General features: G+C 46.2%; 1 protein-coding gene and 1 long non-coding RNA gene across 18 annotated transcripts in view; one reads left to right on the forward strand and one right to left on the reverse strand.

The window, feature by feature from the left end:
* PRKAG2 (protein kinase AMP-activated non-catalytic subunit gamma 2) overlaps positions 1-18,985 on the forward strand; it is a 379,638-nt gene that overhangs the window by 261,521 nt on the left and 99,132 nt on the right. The gene's annotated exons all lie outside the window — the stretch shown is intronic.
* LOC140907811 (uncharacterized) overlaps positions 1-18,985 on the reverse strand; it is a 45,777-nt gene that overhangs the window by 14,468 nt on the left and 12,324 nt on the right. Inside the window, exon 3 of one of the 4 annotated variants that reach the window (XR_012157637.2) lies at positions 10,591-10,631. The exons of 2 other annotated variants lie outside the window; for them this stretch is intronic. This is a non-coding gene — a long non-coding RNA (uncharacterized LOC140907811). Of the gene's footprint in view, positions 1-10,590; positions 10,632-15,455; positions 15,938-18,985 lie in introns of those variants that run through there. One more of the 4 variants, XR_012157639.2, reaches the window with a different exon arrangement.

The following is an 18,985-nucleotide window of genomic DNA, read 5'->3' on the forward strand; positions in this document are numbered from 1 at the left end:
GTTGGCACTGGAGTGCTGGCTGTGGGTCTCCCACATATTTCCATAACAACCATATAGCAAAATCTCATAACTCCATATACAATGATGATATACACATTTTGACAGAAAAATGAGTTTCAGCAAATCATGATTTTTCATATGATACCTTACAAGATAAACTTTTGTACAAAATGTCACAACCATATATAAATGATGAATATGGGGGTTACAGGGTGCTACTTTGAGGTACAGTGTGTCATGTGGCCCATTCTTGGAGCATCATTGGTACCAGGATTGGTACTCATCTCATGGTCGGGATGGGGGCCGGTGGCTTGGCGCCTACTGGCTACCAATGCCCTATGCTTATGCCTAGTGGTCTCCATGGAATCCGTGGGGTGTTCCTCGATCACAGAGGTCATACTCCTCATCGCATTCCAAGGTGAGATCACTGGTTAGGTTGTTGACTGGGGCCATCATCCCATCACAGGTTTAGGCATCAGTGAGCCTTCACCTTGTGGAGCCTTTGGAGGCATCCCATCCAGGTCCGCCACTCTAGGAATGGGCTCTGGCTCTGGCACAGTTAACCACTTCCTCTTTGTCCCCAGACAATTCAGCAGTGCTTGGGTCTTCTCTCCTTCCGCACCTGAGAACTATCAGGAACTTTTGTGGTGTGTGGTTGCTTTTACTTGGTCATTCAGGCATAGCTCCTGCAGGAGAATACCCATCAGTTATTGGACATCCTGTAACAGTCTGCCCTGGGAGAGTGGCCCTCTTTATTAACAGTGCACTCCTGGAAGTTCTTTGGAGCATGCTCTTGAATGCCATCTATTGCAAAGCATTTAGAGAAACAGTGCTTTATACTGGTGCAAGGATTTGAGGGCTTTTACTCCCACCCAGCCCCTAATTCCCTGATCATAACTTTGGTGAATGACAGAGGTTGGCCGTACAGATTTTAGTCCACTCCTAAGGTGAAGGACTCTAAGAGGTTGGGCTTAGTGAGTAAAAAGACCTATACCTCCTTGTCCCTGAAAATGCAGATTTCAGGCATTGTTGTCCAAATATGACTTTGTGAATTGAGGCAGCTATGTGTAAGTTTACAGTTCAGCTGCCTGAAGCCTCCATGAAGGAATTTTGGGTGTTCATCACTGAAGGCTGGTTGGTGACCAAGACATCATTATAGTCCATGCTAGATGTCATGGATACTTTGGCCTGAGTGATGACCTCAGCGGTGACCTTGAGAAGAGAGTTCTGGCTGCACTGCTCCCAGCAGGCTATAGAGGACTCGCCCTTTGACAGCTGGCTGCTCTTTATAGACAAAACTCTGCTCTCCTTCAAGGATTCAAGGGCCTACCTTGTGTTCCTTGGGAATGTATACACTAGCCGTGCAATGGCACCATTAGAATGCTCAGCAACAGCAAGAATACCACCCACAACACCCGTTTTGACAGTCTTCCCCTTCCTCAAAACAGCAGGACTACTATGGGTGGCGGGTGAACCCCTGCTTTGGGGAGGCTAGCCCGCCGGTCCAGGCCCCGCCCCCTCACACACCAGAGTCCCTCCCCCCTCCCCCCACAGAAGCCCTGAGGGAGCTCCCCCTTTCCCCCCGCAACTGGAGGAGCCCTGGCCCGCCCACCCCAGCCACACCAGGCTGAGCTGCGGGCCCACCACCCCTGACATGTCAGGCAGGCAGCATCAGCAGGCAGTGGGGACCTCGGGGAAGGGGCAGGCCCCCGCGGCCCAGGTATCCGATGGCAGGTCGGCGGCAGCGCCAGGGGTCTTTATACCCACCACCCATGAGGACTACCCATAAGTCCCAGAGGAGATGGCATTTGGGTCCTGGGTTCAGCCAGTCAACCTAACCTCCTTTCGCATCTTCCAGGAATCCATTTTGACTCATTTGGCCAGAGCAGAGACATGGTGGTACTGGCGCGGCCCAGAGGTACATGCTCCTCGCTTCTGTGGCCCTAGCCCCTCAGGAGCCAACGGGATTGGCTGCCCTTGCCCAGGGAGGTGGGGCTGGAAGTTTCCTCCCAGAGGTGACACTTGGGGCGGTCACATGGCCCCCCTTTACATTGTGTCTCCCCCCACATCAGCATGCATAAGTAGTCTCTGATTCCACAGGTCATCCTCAAGCTGAAAGCTGATCAGGCCAAGATCATCCTCATTGCCTCAGTGTGGTCAAGGAAGTGTTGGTTCTCTGATCTTCTCATGCTATCTATTCAGCCTCCCATATCCCTTCCTCTCCATCCTGACCTCTCGGACTCAGCTCTAAGATTTCTTGGTGTGGCTGTTCCATGATTGAATGAAGAGGAAGAGCAATGTTCGGCAGCTATTTGAAGGTTCTACTCTGTATTAGAAAGCCCACTAGCAGAATGGCCTATTCAGCTAAATGGCAGCGATTCTTGCTGTGGTCATTGGCATTCAGAGTTCAACCAATGTTGGCTTCTATTCAGGATATATTGGAATACTTGCTGCATCTTCTGTCATCGGGCCTTGTGCTTAACTCTCTAAGGGTGCATCTGGCAGCTATCTCAGCGTTTCATTCCCCTGTTCATGGAAGATTTAGCTTTTTCCAATGCCCTGCTTGCAAGATTATTAAAAGGGCTTCTTTGTCTCCATCCCCTGGTATGAGAGTTGGTTTCTCTGAATGACCTTAACATGGTGGCTTTGATGGAACCTCTGTTCCAGCCTTAGGCATCTTCTCTTTTTTGTGTCAGAAACATGCATTCCTCGTGGTGATAACATACGCAAGGACGGTCTGTGAGTTGCAGACTCTGAGGGTAGATCATCCTTATATGCAGTTCTCCAAAAACAGTGACTTAATGACTGCACCTAAAGTTTTTGTCTAAAGTAGTCTCTCAGTTTTGTTTGAACTAGGTGGTATATTTACCTGTGTTATTTACTAAGCCACATTCATTTTCAGAGGAGCAACATCTCCACATGTTAGATGTCTGATGATGTCTAAAATTCTACCTGGAAAGGACTAAAACATTTCATGCTTTGCCTTGCCTGTTTATGTCATATGTGTATTGTATGAAGGGGGCAAGTGGTCTCTTCACAAACAAATCTCTAGGTGGAAAGCATCTTGTATCAAGACTACATATAAAATACCTTTGACTATGCCTCCCCCGTGGGTGTGAGCTCATTCTAAGAGAGTGAAAGCTCCATCAATAATGTTCCTAAGCAACGGCTCAGTACTGGACATTTGCAAAACTGCTATGTGGTCACCAATACATATGTTTATGAACCATTATGCCATACATCATCATCCAAAAACTCTTGTGAACTTTGGGAAGGTGGTTCTGCAATGTTTGTTAGACTCTGAGATCCACCTCAAGTGGGTCCTGCTTGTGAGTCATGTAAGTGGAATACACAGCTGCATCTAGTCAAAGAAGAAATGATTACTTACTGTAACTGTGGTTCTTCAAAATATGATGGAGATGTGTATTCCACAACTCACCCTTTGTCCCCTCTGCATCGGAGTCTAGTCTCCGGGCGTGTGGTATAAAGGGACTAAATTGGGGTCAAGGCAGCACTGTCGCATATATAGGGCCCTACCAAATTCATGGCCATGAAAAATGTGTCACAGACTGTGAAATCTGGTCTCCCCCAGTGAAATCTGATCTTTTGTTTGCTTTTACCCTATACCATATAGATTTCATGGGGGAGACCAGTGTTTCTCAAAATGGGGATCCTGACCCAAAAGGGAGTTTCAGGGGGGTTTATTTTAGGGGGGGGGTCATAGTATTGCCATCCTTACTTCTGCACTGCCTTCAGAGCTGGGCGCTGGAGAGAGGCAGCTGTTTGCCAGGCACCCAGCTCTGAAGGCAGCGCTCTGCCAGCAGGAATACAAAAGGGCATGGTATGGTATTGCCACCCTTACTTCTGCACTGCTGCCTTCAGAGCTGGGTGGCCAGAGAGCGGCGGCTGTTGACCGAGGGCCCAGCTCTGCAGGCAGAAGTACAGAAGTAAGGGTGGCAATAACATACCATGTCGTCCTTACTTCTGCACTGCTGCTGGCAGCGGGACTGCCTTCAGAGCTGGGGTCCAGGCCAGCAGCTGCTGCTCTCCAGCTCTCCAGCCAGCACAGCCGCCAGCAGCAGCACAGAAGTAAGGGTAGCAGTACCGCAACCGCCCCCTACAATAACCTTGAGACCCCCCCTCCACAACTCCTTTTTAGGTCAGGACCCCTACACTTACAACATCGTGAAATTTCATATTTAAATAGGTGAAATCATGAAATTTACTATTTTAAAACTCCTATGACCATGAACTTGACCAAAATGGACTGTGTATTTGGTAAGACCCTCCTCCTATAGCCAGGGGAGGGCTATGGCCATGAGGTACAATCCCTGCCTCCTCTGAGTACTGCAAGGCAAAATTCTCTGGTTCCCATGCACTGGGTGCACACACCTAAGTGGAATAAACGTCCGCCTCACCTCTCGAAGAACCAGTTACAGTAAGTAACCATTTCATCTCATGAAAGGAGGCCATGTTATAACAGTAATGTAATGTGTACTGCCCAGTTCAGCATAAAACTGCATCTAAAGGAAGGACTGTTCATGATGATTTGCAAGCTATATTTTTGCAGTTTAAGGCAAGAATACAGAAAACTATTTACCATCTAAGCTGTTCATTACAAGAGAGTAGGGATTCGGGACCAAACCCCTTCATGAAAAGCATAGCACAGATCCCACAGAACCTGAACTTGCCATTCCACTGTGTCACCCCCTCTTAACTGCTGACCCAGATGTGGAGCAGAACTGGCAGCCATAAATGGGGTGCAGGCTGGGATCCACAGGAGAAAAATCTATGGATTCTTAACCATCCACAGGTTTCCCAGTCCCTCTTCTGCCTTTGTGACACTGCTGCATATTGTACCCCCACACGCAATATCTCAGGACCTCTCCACAACGTTGCCTGTAATCACCTACAATGTTTTAAGACTTGTAAGTCCTGACTGGCCTTGAAGGGAAATGTGCTGTACCAAGTGGCCATTCCTATGACTCTTCCTCCCCTCCTCCTTTCCTAGTCTCATCCCTTGCCTAGGAGAAATAGGGTCTATTTCAGCAGCTATGAAAAGATTGCTGCAAAAAGGAAGGGAAAATACCACAACCACCTTTCCCCTGAACACACCTTGCTTCACTCCACTCCCTGTGATACTTGGATCTTGCAGATTTCTGCCTAAGCAGGAAGGGAGCATTTAGCTCTCTAAAATGGACCCTGTGTCTACCTTTAAAAAAAAAATATGGCAAGCAGCCAGAGTTGGCAATTGGAAAATCAGCTGCATTGGGGTGCTGACTCATAATGGGACTAGATACCATCTCAGCAGCAGCTTGGAAAAATGTTTTCATTGTGTTGGTGCAGTGAACACAAAATATTTATTCTTTGAGCATATTCACAGCAGTGTTTTCAACTGGAACTAAGGGTCAGGTCATGTGTTTTTACGATGGCAATGATTTGTATAGTGCCAAAGATGTGCACAGTTCTTTATCGTTGTAAAAATAAGACAAGGCCCCAGCCCTGTAGATCTCACAATCTAATATATAAAAACAAAACAATGGCACAATCAGTAAAAATACTAAATTATAAGGCGGGGAGTATTGGGGAAGAGGGAGGTCATGACAACAAGGAGACAGGGTCAGAATTCTCTGGAGAGAAGAGCTTTTAACTTGATCGCTTGCATATGTAGTGTTACAATCAAATAAGTTATTAATTTTTAAAGTTTTATTTATTATTACTTTTCAGATTAGAAGTTGGCTGAAAGTGGGGACCTTTGGGAGAATCTAGAAATGTGCCATTTCCCTGTGCCCCATAACAGAAAAAGTTAAAAATTATGATTTAAAGTTTTGTGTGCATGGTGCTGTGCAGACAAATAATAAACTGGATCCCTGACCTGAGGAGCTTACTGTGCAAAGGCCTGACCCTGCAAACATTACCACATGTGGTACTTATTATGATGAGCATCAACAGGACTATTCATGGTTGTAAGTACTTCTTCCAGTAGTGTTTGCAGGATAGTGTCTAAGTGTAGCCATAACACTATTAGTGATGACGACACACAGAAGGAGGGACATTGAGGGAAGGTTGGCTGAAGGTTACAATAATTCGTAATTTTGTGGTTGCTCTGGGTTGCTATGTACGTCTTTTGCTGGTTCGTAGTTTGGTTGTGTTTAGAAAATGATTATGGCCCTGATCCAGGAAAACACTTAAATACATGCTTAACTTTAAGCACATGAATAGTCCTGTTGACTTCACAAGAACTGCTCACGTGCTTAAAATTAAGCACATGCTTTAAATGCTTTGCTGGATCAGGGCTTATATAAATGTATTTGTTAAAAGATTTAAAAGATGACTAGGAGGGATATTGGGGATGAGAAGAGAAGATGACTGCAGAAGTGGAGTGGAATAACAGGTGGTGAATTTGAGGCAAGCACAAGAAATTGGAGATGAGGAGTGAAGGAAGAGAATAGGAGAAAGAGGGGGAAGACAAGGATCAGGGAAGGAGATGATAGTTTGGCCACAAAGAGTCAGATACAATTGGTGAAGTCAGGCTCAATCATTGGGCAGCCATGAGAGCAGTAAGAGCAGGTGGCTGCAAAGGTACCACCCTGATGCTCTTCTGGTGGTGGGGTCTACTGGCTAAGCCTGGGGATTGTTACTTATTTAGAAATTTTAATGATGCCCATTGCCTCAGCACCTGGGCCCCTTATATCACTGCCCTTTACAAAGAAATAGTCCCACAAAAGAAAAAATACAGTAACAGGCATCTCACCGGCTCACATCTGTTAAGCATTCCAGTGGGGTCAATCAAGAGCTTGTCCTAGCCCCTAAGTTTTACACTATGACCTGAAGCTTACCAAATTTTGGTTCTGATGGACCTCTGGAGGGAGCAATTTTCAGATGTGTGAATCCTCCATTGAAAACGCATGGTCTTTCCTCTTGCAGTGTTTAACCTCAGAAATAGACAGCATGAGCAACCAAGAGGATCTTAGCCACCATGACGGTACAAAGGGAGAGCAGCACAAGCTGATCACCAAACAGTTCTCCTCACTTATAGATATGGAGGTTACACTTTGAAGAGGGAATACCATTGCCCGCTCTTTATACCTTTCAGCAGACGCATCAGCATTTGGCTGTTTCAGTCTTGTGGAAATGTATTGGGATACAAAGAACATTTGATCCAGAGTGAGGTTGGGTGGTCTAATGGTTAGAGCATTAGCTTGGGATCTGAGAGTTCCTTGAGTGGTTACAAATGTGTATTCCAGTCAGCCAGAGGGCTTTCTGTAGTAGAACCCATCAGGGTGACACATGCGCCCTGCACTTCCTCGTGGCCTCTCCCAAGACTACATAAGGGCAGCGCTGGCCCAATCCTCCTCAGTTCCTTCTCAACACCTGTGGCCTGAGTCGAAGTTCAGTGTGAGGTTTACCTTGCGGTTACTGCATCAATGAGTTTTCTCCCTGCCTTTTTTGTGAGTAGCTAGTAATTAGCAGTTAGTACCCAGTGGTTAGTTCATTTCATATGAAGCCCTGTGGTATGTTCTCACCAGGCTTTAAGCACTGCCTGTCATATGGGGTAGCTATCCCAAATAATGACCCCCAAATGCACTGCCTTTTGTGTCTAGACAAGGGACACAGTAAAGAGAGGTGCAGTATTTGCCATTCTTTCAGTAAAAGAACGCAGATAGCCAGATATCTGAATCTTAAATAGCACCTCTTGCAGAGGGTGATGAGGCCCATTTCAGCCCCAGGGCCTTCGTTGCATTGCCTGGCCCCTCATGCAGCTGCTGAGGTTACAGTGGTTTCTGACAGGCCTCATGACTAAGACTTTACTTGGAGAAAAAGGCTGATCTTCCTCCCTGGGGCCTCCATGAACGAGGACTCATGAAACAAACGAAAACTATTCCAGATTGAGGAGAGACTTTCTCCTCTTTCTCAAAGAAGGGCTTGAAACATCACCAGGATTCCTCAGGTACTCAGGGTGGAGCTGGGCCCTTAACCTATATCTCCCCAGTATCACAGCAAGAACATATCAGTACCTTACTGTCAAGTCCAGTACCAGCTGTGGAATGGCCATTGTGTCCGGAACCAATGCACACAACTGCAGCACTGAAGCTGTCAGGACCAACAAGTTCACAGGCTTATCAGGCAGCAACTGATTTGCTTTGCCTCTCCGAGCCAGGCTTTCTTGTGGTACACGAGTCCTTTGTAGTGGAGATGCCCCTACTGTTGCTGGCTCATTTGGATCTGTTGCTTCAGTGCACAGGCTACCATCTGTGCTGGTGTTGGTACCAGCTAGGAAGCCTACAAAAGATGTGACTTCAGTACCGTCTTTCGCACTGACACTCTCCATGTCAGTACTCAGTTATGCCTCAACTTCAACAATGGTGTCTCTCTTAGCACCCACAGCTTTGGTACCAGGGCATTTCTCTGACAGGGTACGAATGATACTTCATGCTTTGGCACCAGTGTTGAAGTCCATCCTGGCACTGAGTGTCGACATAGTCCACTCAACATCTTGTGGGGCGTTTACAGTACTAACTACAATGTTGTCATAAATATAAAGGGAAGAGTAACCATCTTTCTGTATACAGTGCTATAAAATTCCTCCTGGCCAGAGGCAACATCCTGTTACCTGTAAAGGGTTAAGAAGCTGAGCTAACCTGGCTGGCACCTGACCCAAACGACCAATAAGGGGACAAGATATTTTCAAATCTTGCTGAGGGCGGGGCGGGGGGAAGGCTTTTGTTTTGTGCTCTTTGTTTACAGTGGTTGTTCTCTCTTGGGACTGAGAGAGGTCAGACAGTAATCCATCTTCTCCAACCCATCCTAATCCAAGTCTCCAGTATTGCAACCAGTATAGTTAAGCCAGGCAAGGCGGATTAGTTTATCTTTAGTTTTATGTGAATTTTCCCTGTGTTAAGAGGGAGGTTTATTCCTGTTTTCTGTAACTTTAAGGTTTTGCCCAGAGGGGGATCCTCTGTGTTTTGAATCTGCTGTGGAGAAAGATTTATTCTGCCTTGTCTCTCCAGACATACATAGCTAATCAGCAGGTTCTTTTATCAAAGAATGACTTTGTAAACTGAATCACATCTAAATTCACTGAAAAACTCCCTGAAGATGCAAAGGAAGAGTTTAAAGCTTTTCTGGTAGAAGGTCATCTAGCAGTCACATCAATGATCCATTGGTGCTTGACACAGCAGATGCTTCTTCTAGGGTACAGCATCTGCAATAACAACTAGAAGAGCCTCTTGGTCACAAAAATTCCAGTATAGCCCCTAACATCCAGCATCCCTTTGGATGATCAGTTTCTGTTCTTTGAAAAAACTGAAGAGATTTTACACTCATTTAAGGACTCCCGTGCTACACTCTGTTTGTTAGGAGTCTATACACCAGCCTGCAAGAGTGGCAGGACAGGGCCCAGGAATCACAGCAGTATCAACGGTAATACAGGCAAGCAGTATTACAACAGTACTACAAGCAACCTACTTACACTTCTAGGCAACATGTCTTTCCAAAGAGGAGATGTAAATCAGAGGAAGAGACCCTCTGGCTCCAACTCCAACCAGCCAACTTGTCCTTAGTTATCCTTTGGTAAGCAACCCTTTTGACTTCCGCCTTGAGGACAGCAGTCAAGTTACTGGCGATCTTCCTGTCATTTCTCTCCCATTTGGGGCCAGATTATCCCACTTTCTCAATGCTTGGGAAGCCGTAACCATGGACAAATAGGTCTTAAGCACTATGCAGTTGGGATACTCTATCCATTTTTTCTTAATCCCCTCTACTTGCCCACCTGTCCCATCCCTTTTCAGGTGCCCTCTCATGAGTTGCTGCTTCCACAAGAAGTTCAGACTCTACTTGCTTTAGGGGCCATGGAAGAAGTCCCCCTTCAACATCAGGGCAAGGGGTTTTACACATCCAGTTCTTGTATTCTGATATGGGACTCCTTTAATCTGTCATGTTGAAGTTGTTCCACTGTGTATAAATAGAATCACTGGAGCAGAGTGACTGGACCCTAGATCTGCCACTTCCCAGGTGCGAGGTAGGTGCCCTAACCACCAAGCTGTAGAGTCACTCTCTCTCTCTTTTTGCCCAGTGATTCTAGGTATTTATCCAAAGTGGAGAGATTAAGGGAGCCCCACATCAGAATATCCCATAGCTAAGTGGTTAGAGAACCCTCCTGAAGGGTGGGAGACCACAGTTCAAATCTTTTCTCCCTCTCAGACAGAGAGGGGAATTGAGTGTACCTCTCCTACATCCCAGCTGAATAGTTCTAACCACTTGGCTAAAAGTGGTAACGTAGTCACCATTCCCACCCAGATTTTGAATGAGACCCAACCTGGCAGGTGTGCTTAGAGGTCATCTACCAGATTGGGTCTCACAGGTGAGATATGCGCTCTTCTGCCTACCTTCCCCCAGTTCGTGGATCTCACTGGAGCTGAAGTGGGAGATAGGCATCTGGATTTCTAGAATATGGCAGAGACAGAAACTCAGACGAGCAGAGAACTTTTATAGCAAAAATGTAGCCACTAAGTGTAGGCACCTACAGGATGAGGTGGCAACTGAGTGAGGTTTTTGTGGATCACAGTGATGCCCAAAACTGGGACTTACCTTTCTGAGTACATCTGTGGATCTGGGCCTCAGTTCCCAATCTATAAAAAATGGAGATAATATTTCCTTACCTCACATGGAGTTGTGAGGCACTCGGATACTATGGTAATAAGGGCCATATAAATATCATAGATAGGAATATATGCTATCTATCTAACTATTTAATGCTAAGGAAGGAGATAAAGTAGTATAGATCGCCACCCTGTTATTAGACTCTGACTTGAAGTTAAGATTTACATATAGGATCACTACTGAGGTAGGTCACTGATCTGGCTCCCCAAGTTTAGAGTTTCCTCCTAAACAATTCAGAAATATATTCAGAACTGATAATTTTCAAATAATTAGCATACAACTTTCTGATAAAAGCACAATGAACAAATTAGTACGCATACATGTTCACTGGCTATGAAATTGTGAACCACTATGTAGGCTTTTATTTATTTACTTTAAATAAATGTTTTTAGCTCTAGTGGTTGTGAAAATAACATTAGATACATAAACATAAATGCAGAGGTGTGGGCTGGCATCTACAGAGAGCTTTAAATAACACCTATTACAAAAATAATAAATATTAATTCCCCTCAAACACCACCACCTATTCTGAGCTCTAGGTGACTTTGCCAAAAGTTAAAAATACAGTCAAAATAAAATTAAAACCAGCTTCTCCACCTTCGTAAGTTAAAATAATAACAACGAATAACCAACTACAGAAACATCAAAGCCAAACCAACCCTCCTTCCTTCATTGTATCCCTGTCTCTCCAAAGGAATCTTGCAGTAAGTATGCCATGAAGGACAACATATCTGGAACTCTCTCCCTCAATCCAAAATTGCCAAAATCAGAGGGCCCTTCACGGAGACTGCCCTGTCAGCAGCTTCTTCTCTTTTATACTAAAGAGACACTTGCTTGAGCACCTTCACTGATCACAACTGTGGCAATATGGCACAGGGAGCGAGGTAGTCTCTCAGTTAGGCTAGTACAAAGCTCTGAGAGCTGTGAAACAAACCACTTACCTCAATAGGTCATTGTAGTGCTTCCTCCCTGTCAGCCTTGGAAAGAGTCAAAGCTCCAGAGCCCAAACTACATATTTCTCTGAGTTATTTTACCAAGGTTATGGATGAGTCAGTATTGGGCTTGAGACTAAAAGTATGCATTTTTTTACCCAGCTATCTTTATAATATAGCCTTGCAGACTTGTCACAAATGTCCATCAGTCTTGGTATCAAATATCTACTCACCCACCTTTCTCCTGGACAATGATGATGATGAAGAAAAAAATTGATTTAATCAAAAAATATACCTAAGTAAAGTGATCCAGTCATTTTAGGCTTTAAAATCAAATGGTTTGTTTATACAGTGCCTAGCACAATGGGGTCAGGGTCCATGAATAGGGCTCCTAGGCTCTATGGTAGTAAATAATATTTGGCAGATAGTAAATTTGTTGAATTTAAATCAGATTTGGCCAGTTGTGGAGCAGTACTTGTTTTACCTCATTTATTTGGTACTCAAAATATTTGCTGAAAGTGAAAAATTAAGAGCCTATGGGTTATTCACACAGGGCTAACTTCTCCAGGGTACCTAGCATTCTGGCCTGCGTCCAGCAAGGCACTGAAGCAAGGGCTTAGCTTTAATATAAATAATCCCATTGACTTCAGTGGGTCAGGATGAAGCCTGGGGTAGGCTAGGCTCACAGGTAAAGAACCCTCTTCCCTTGCCCATTTTGAACATCACAGTATTTTTGGAGTGCCACCGTAAGTATAATTTAAATTGGTTTGTCACACAACCCTGTGTGTTGGCTTGCACTGCAAATATCAATTTAAATCTCTGCCTGTCATCTTCCTGCTACAGCTCCTTGTCAGCTAGTTTGCCTACTCCCCATGCTATGGTAAGAGACAAGGTCAGTTTATGTAGGTTTGAAAGAGGAAGAGGAGCAGGCTTCAGACTCAAGAGCACTGAGCAGAGCATGTGTGTATACCTACAGTGTACATTTTTAAGGATATACAGTACAGACATATAAGAAGGGGACATGTAAAATCTGAAACAGGTTTTAATATTAGGTAACTGTGATGGTTCTGAGGTACCCAGGACTCTGAATCACATTTTTACCACTCCCCCCCGCCTTGAGTGAGAGGGAGACTTGCTTGTGCGTAACTGGGTATCAGTTCCCTGTCACCAGCAGCACAGGTGCCGATTTTCCAATGTGCCAAGGGGTGTTCAACCCCTGGTTCTGCCCCAGGCCCCAACCCCACTCCACTCCTTCCCCCCAAAGCCCCACCCCCATCCACCTCTTCCTGCCGTGTTCCACCCCCTCCCCCGAGCACACCGTGTCCTCACTCCTTCCCCGTCCCACCCCGCATGCTACAAAACAGCTGATTGCAGCAGGGAGGGAGTGGGAGGTGCTGATGGGCAGAGCCCGCCAGCAGGCTGGAGGCTCTGGGGGGAGGGGGAGGTTCTGATGGGGGCTGCCGCTGGGTGCTCAGCACCAACCATTTTTTCCCTGTGGATGTGCCTTTGACCATCATCCTGTTAGTCACCAAAACACTCCTTTCTGGACCATGTCAGCCCTTATTTTGCCTTGCAAGTTAACAATAGGTGTACTCCAGCCCCGAGACCCTTTGAAGCATTCCCTTGTAGTAGCATATCCACTGAACACTCACCAAAATACTTGGTGTGCTGTCCCTATGGCAGGGGTGGGCAAACGTTTTGGCCCGAGGGCCACATTGGGGTTGTGAAACGGTATGGAGGGCTGGGTAGGGAAGGCTGTGCCTCCCCAAACAGCCTGGCCCCCACCCCCTATCCGCCCCTTCCCACTTCCCGCCCCCTGACTGCCCCCCTCAGAACCCTCCTGCTCCTTGTCCCCTGACTACCCTGACCCATCCACCCCCCCACCGCTTCTTGTCCCCTGATCACCCTCTCCCAGGACCCCCGTCCCTAACTGCCTCCCCCCAGGACCCCACCCCCTATCCAGCCCCCCTGTCTCCCCCTTCCCCCACCAGGACCCTCCCATCTAACCCCCCCACTCCCTGTCTGCTGACCGCCCCCCTCCCCGAACCTCTGCCCCATCCGACTGCCCCCCCCACGACCCCTTACCATGCTGCTTAGAGCGTCAGGACAGGCTTGTTGGAAAGCCTGGCAGGTGGGTGGGCGCAAGCCATGCTGCTCGTGCAGCAGCATGGCTGCAGGGGAGGGAGGACAGCGGGGGAGTGGCCAGGGGCAAGCCTCCCTGGCCAGGAGCTCAGGGGCCGGGCAGGACGGTCCTGCGGGCCAGATGTGGCCCACGGGCCATAGTTTGCCCACCTCTGCCCTATGGGAACAGTGTACACACTACCTTGTATGATTCAACTCAGGATCATCATTTAACAAGAAGTTAATGATCAAAGATTCAAGAGATAGTGAGTAAGGATAACGGAATAAAGTAAAAGCTGTTTTATCTGGCACTTCACCAACCAGAAATCTCTATAAACCAACATTTCTGATCTTTACTGAAATTCCGGGTTTATAGTTGGTTTGGCATGGGGCTGGCAGTGGGTTGGGGTGTGGGAGAGGATGTGGAGCAGGGGTTCTGGGAGGGAGTTTGGGTGCAGGAGGGGGTTCGGGGCAGCGGGCTGGGGCGTGGGGTGCCGGATTCAGGGGGCGTTCACCTTGGGCAGCTCCCCACAAGCGGTGACCTGTCCGGGCTGCTCCTAGGCAGAGGCGTGGCAGGTGGCTCTGCGCGCTGCCTCCTCCCGCAGGCGCTGCCCTCGCAGCTCCCATTGGCCACGGTTCCCAGCCAATAGGAGCTGCAGAGCTAATGCTTGGGGCAGGGCTAGGGCAGCGTGTGAAGCTGCTTGCCGCGCGTCCGCCTAGGAACAGCCCGGACAGCTCGCCGCTTGTGGGGAGCTGCCTGACGTGAGTGCCCGCTGAATACAGCACTCCGCACTTCCTCCCGCACCCCAATCCACTGCCCCAAGCCCCTTCCCACACCCAAACTCCCTCCCTCTTTGTTAAACAGCATTTTTCACTTACTGGCACCTCCTATTCCCCCAACATGCCGGATAAAACAGCTTTTACTGTACATAAAAAATCATAACATGCTTTCTAGAGACTAAACTTAGTTTAACAAGCTAACTGCCTGTCGAAAGAAGTTTATCTCACCTAAAGCCTTTTGCAGCATTTTCCACGGAGGTAGGTAGAGATCCAGTTTTCATGAATGTAAACACACTGCCTGTTTACTTTCCAGTTGGAAGATCAAAGGGTGTCTTTTTGCCTTCTTATATCCCTAAAGTTCATTGTCTGTACTGAGTCAGGATAGTTCCCATTGTGCTGTGCTGCTGCCCTTTTGATTTCATCTCCCCCTGTTTACTTCATATGTAGATGTGTAGCCATTGTATTAGCTTACAATGCTTTATTCACATGCTGACAGAGACAAATGAATAAACATCTTTCCTCAGACACAAAACATGTTTTTTGCAGTGTTGTAGTCATGTTGGTCCCAGGATATTAGAGAGACAAGGTGAGTGAGGTAATTTCTCTTACTGGACCAACTTCTGTTGGTGAAAGAGACCTGAAAAAGAGCTCTATGTAGCTCAAAAGCTTGTCTCTTTCACCAAAAGACGTTGGTCCAATAAAAGACATCACCCCCTTTGTCTTTTCTAGAAAACCTGTTTGTCAACTCTGCCTTGATACAGTCTTTAAAACACATTTTTGGTATACGTACATAGCTCCTTATGTAGTATTTGTACAAACATTTCACGTTGATAATAATGACCAACAAGCATGATGTTGGCTTTCATTAAGACATCATATGACATTCTTTGATGAGCCAGAATGTATAGGATATTCTTTTAACTCCCTTGCCAGTTGGCAGTGAGAGTTTTTTGGGTCACAGTAATATTCCTACATTTGTAGATGTATGTAATGTGTATTATAGCATCAGATATCTTAACCAGATACCTCTAGCTCTCTCCCCACAAATATATAACCTTTGCAATTCAGCCTTGAAATGTGTACTCAAAAACAATTTCACCATGTGTTTGCGTGTCCTAATTTATTACTAGCAAAACAGGTTAAAATGGTTTCCATTTTATATATTGTAGACATGTTCACCAAAAGCATTACATTTTTGTTACATATTGGTTGGAAGAGCTGTACTAAGATGCCAAAATTTTCTGGCCCAAAATGCAAGTTTTGTGCTTAACTCAGTGGCACGATGCTGTAAGGGCATTCTATGTTTGTGCAAGATAATTGCTCCAGAGTCCTGAAGTTAGCCTTTCTGTTATGGATCAGTTACTGTTCCCATTGAAGTCGGTGGCAAAACTCCCAGTGGCTTCAGGAGGAGGATCGATTCTCTGAGATTCTCAACAATAGAACTGTAGGGAAAATATAGTAAAAATGCTTCAGAATAGTAAGTTCTCCATTTCATCCAGTTTCCTCATTCCTGACTCTGAGCTTACTATTCACATATGATGGTGATAGTTTCTTTAATTGTTCACAACGGGGTAAATTCTTTATTACACCCCTACTTTCCACTGAAATTAGTAGAGATTCACAGGTGTAATTGAAGGCACAATGTAGCCTACTGTTTTAATATTTTAACTACTGAAATTAATATTATATCTATTACGGATAAGGATGGCAGAACAGCTGCAGCTGGGAGACTATTTAATGGTGGTAAACTGGGAAAGCATTCCCCATCTAAACAATTCTACTTGGGACTGCTGGTGAATACAAACTTCTAGTGATGTGTCAAGGCAGATGGAGAAAAAACCCTTTCAGGGAAGCCTTTCTTCACAAAAAATTATGAAAAATGTGCTGTTTCTAAGAGGCCCATCAACCATAGCCTCTAAATGCCAAATACAATAATTAAGATTGGCATCATGTTATCAATGTCAGACTTTATTGTGAATTCCTTTTTTATTTTTTCCCAGTCCTTGGGCACTTTGCTTCCTAATTTATTTGTGTGTGCACACATACATGAGATTTTCTGTTCTTTGAATATGGTGGGAGCAGGTGGGTTTTCCATTATGCTCTGAAGACTGTCGAACTTGTCCTTAAACTTCTCTCTTCTGAAAGGCCAGAATTTCTCAAACCTTTGAAAGCTAAATCACCCTTCAGCAAAATGAAACCAATTGTGCTGCTCTTCAGCCCTGCTGTATGTTATTAAATACACACACATCTTAATTTACACATTTTCTGTGCCCTTACTTCAGCTAGTTCTTTGTGCCCCCTGGGGGGATGTGCCCTGCAGTTTAGGAAATGGCATTCTGTTCTATATACTATTCTATATAGGTTCTTATATCATGCTCATCGCCATAGTATCTGAGGCACAGGCGTTGACTTTCCAATGTGCTGGGGTGGTGCTCTCCCCCAGCTTTGCCCCAGGCCCAGACCCCACTCCACCCCTTCCCCGACATATCCCTGCCCTGCTCCTCCCCCTCCCCCAAACACGCTGCATCCTTGAACCTCCTGCACGCTGCAAAACAGCTGATTGTGGCAGGTGGGAGGCACAGTGAGGGAGAGGTTCTGATGGGGGAGGGGCTGCCGGTGGGTGCTCCGCACCCTCCATTTTTTCCCTGTGGGTGCTCCAGCCACGGAGCACCCATGGAGTCAGCACCTATTCTCTGAGGACTTTCCAGTAAGTGAATCAAACAACATGATTGCATATCCGTCACTTGTTGTTTATTCTCTTATCTTCTTCTCTCCAGGGGAAGAGTCATGTGCAGTGGAGGGTCTTGTATTGGTAAGGTTTCTTTAAAAAAAAAAAAAATGTGTTGCTATGAGTTTGTTAGAGACAGCAAAGCCAAAGAAATGTGCCTTGCACTTAGAGCAGAAAGAGGTAAGGTTTGTGATGGCCACTAATTCTTGGTCATTTCACAATTGTGGGCTCTCACAAGCTTTGTCCTCCATCATAATTAGCTGCATTGTTCCAGAAGAGCACAGTTGTCACTGTGGGTCAAGAATGGAAAGGTCCAACCCATTGAGGACCTTTCAGATTAATTCAATGCTCTGTTCTCAACACCAGAAGTGAGCCAGTGGAGGGCATGGAGCATTGATGTGTGCAGTGTTCTCAGGGATTTGTTCTGGTAACAGGTTGGGACGCTGCGTTCTATACAAACTGGAATGTCTTGTTTGCTACCACCTTCGCACACAATCAGTAAATAACAATAATTATAGCATCTAATGTTTCAAAAGCCCTTTAAGACAAGAGACAATTTTATAACATCCCCTCCAGACAGGGAAGAAAAACAGCTGAACGCAGTTTTTTGGATGAGACATCCCCTTCCTTACTAATTTCTTTGGGGATGGTGCAGAATGTCATCACTCCATGAGTCTTGCACCTGGGTCTGTGGAGTTCCCAATCAGTGGTCACCTCCTGCTCCTACCCAGTGGCTTGCTACTAACCAACTGAGTGGAGAGACCATGAAACCTGAAACTACATCAGGCAAGCCTCTCCCAGGGTCTGATTGGAGAAACATCAGGATCTCTGATAGGTGAGGGCTTCCTACTCCAACTCAGAAAGAAACAAGAAAGTTGTCCACACATCTGGGCTCTACCTGCCTGCTACACTGGACCCTGCCTTCTCACCTGATTTCTGGTTACTGCTTCCCTGCCTTGTTTCTGCTTTTCTGACCTGTTCCAGGTTCTTGATCCTTGCTCCCAGTCTCAGATTCCAACTCTGACTCTTGGTTCAACTCATGATTCTGATTTCAGCTCTGACCCTTGGCCCAACTCCCAACTAACTCCTGCTCCATCCACTAGACCCGGTGCCAATATCCCAGCCCCAACAGTTTGTGCAGACCATTACCCTAAGAGGTTGGCCTAGGAAAGGTATATGGATGGAGCCAATTGGCCAATCTCGGCTCCAAGAAGAACCAGGCTTGACTGAGTGGGCAGTCTGCCTCCAGGCTGCCAGCCTAGCACAACAGGATTAAGTTGTGCAATTGCTGAGAACCAACTGTTGCAGGAGCAGGCGAGCCAGCACCGCTCTGAGAATATAACGCTGTGGGCACAACCTGCAGAATCCACCCCCAGTAGCGTCCCTGGGTATCCTTTGCCAGAACGGTTTGATGGTAATCAGTGTTTCCAGGAATATATGAATCATTAGCGCCTTCAGTTCTAACTCTGTCCCCAGACATACACTTCTGACCATGCCAAGGTAGGCCTGGTAATTAGTCCACTGTCTGGGGAAGCATTGGATTGGGCCTGGCCTTGCTGAAAGGCAACAGCCTGATACCGTCAAACTGGGACCCTTTTCTTCAGTTGATATCATCAATGTATAGGGCCCTACCAAATTTGTGGCCATGAAAAATGCATAATGGATCGTGAAATCTGCTCTCCCTGGGAAATCTGGACTTGTGTACTTTTGTGTAAAGAGATCCTTTATTGGAAACTCCACACTTCCTGCACAGCTGTTCTGT

The sequence above is a fragment of the Lepidochelys kempii genome, chromosome 2 (assembly GCF_965140285.1).
Source record: "Lepidochelys kempii isolate rLepKem1 chromosome 2, rLepKem1.hap1, whole genome shotgun sequence".
In the NCBI taxonomy this organism is placed as follows: Eukaryota; Metazoa; Chordata; order Testudines; family Cheloniidae; genus Lepidochelys; species Lepidochelys kempii.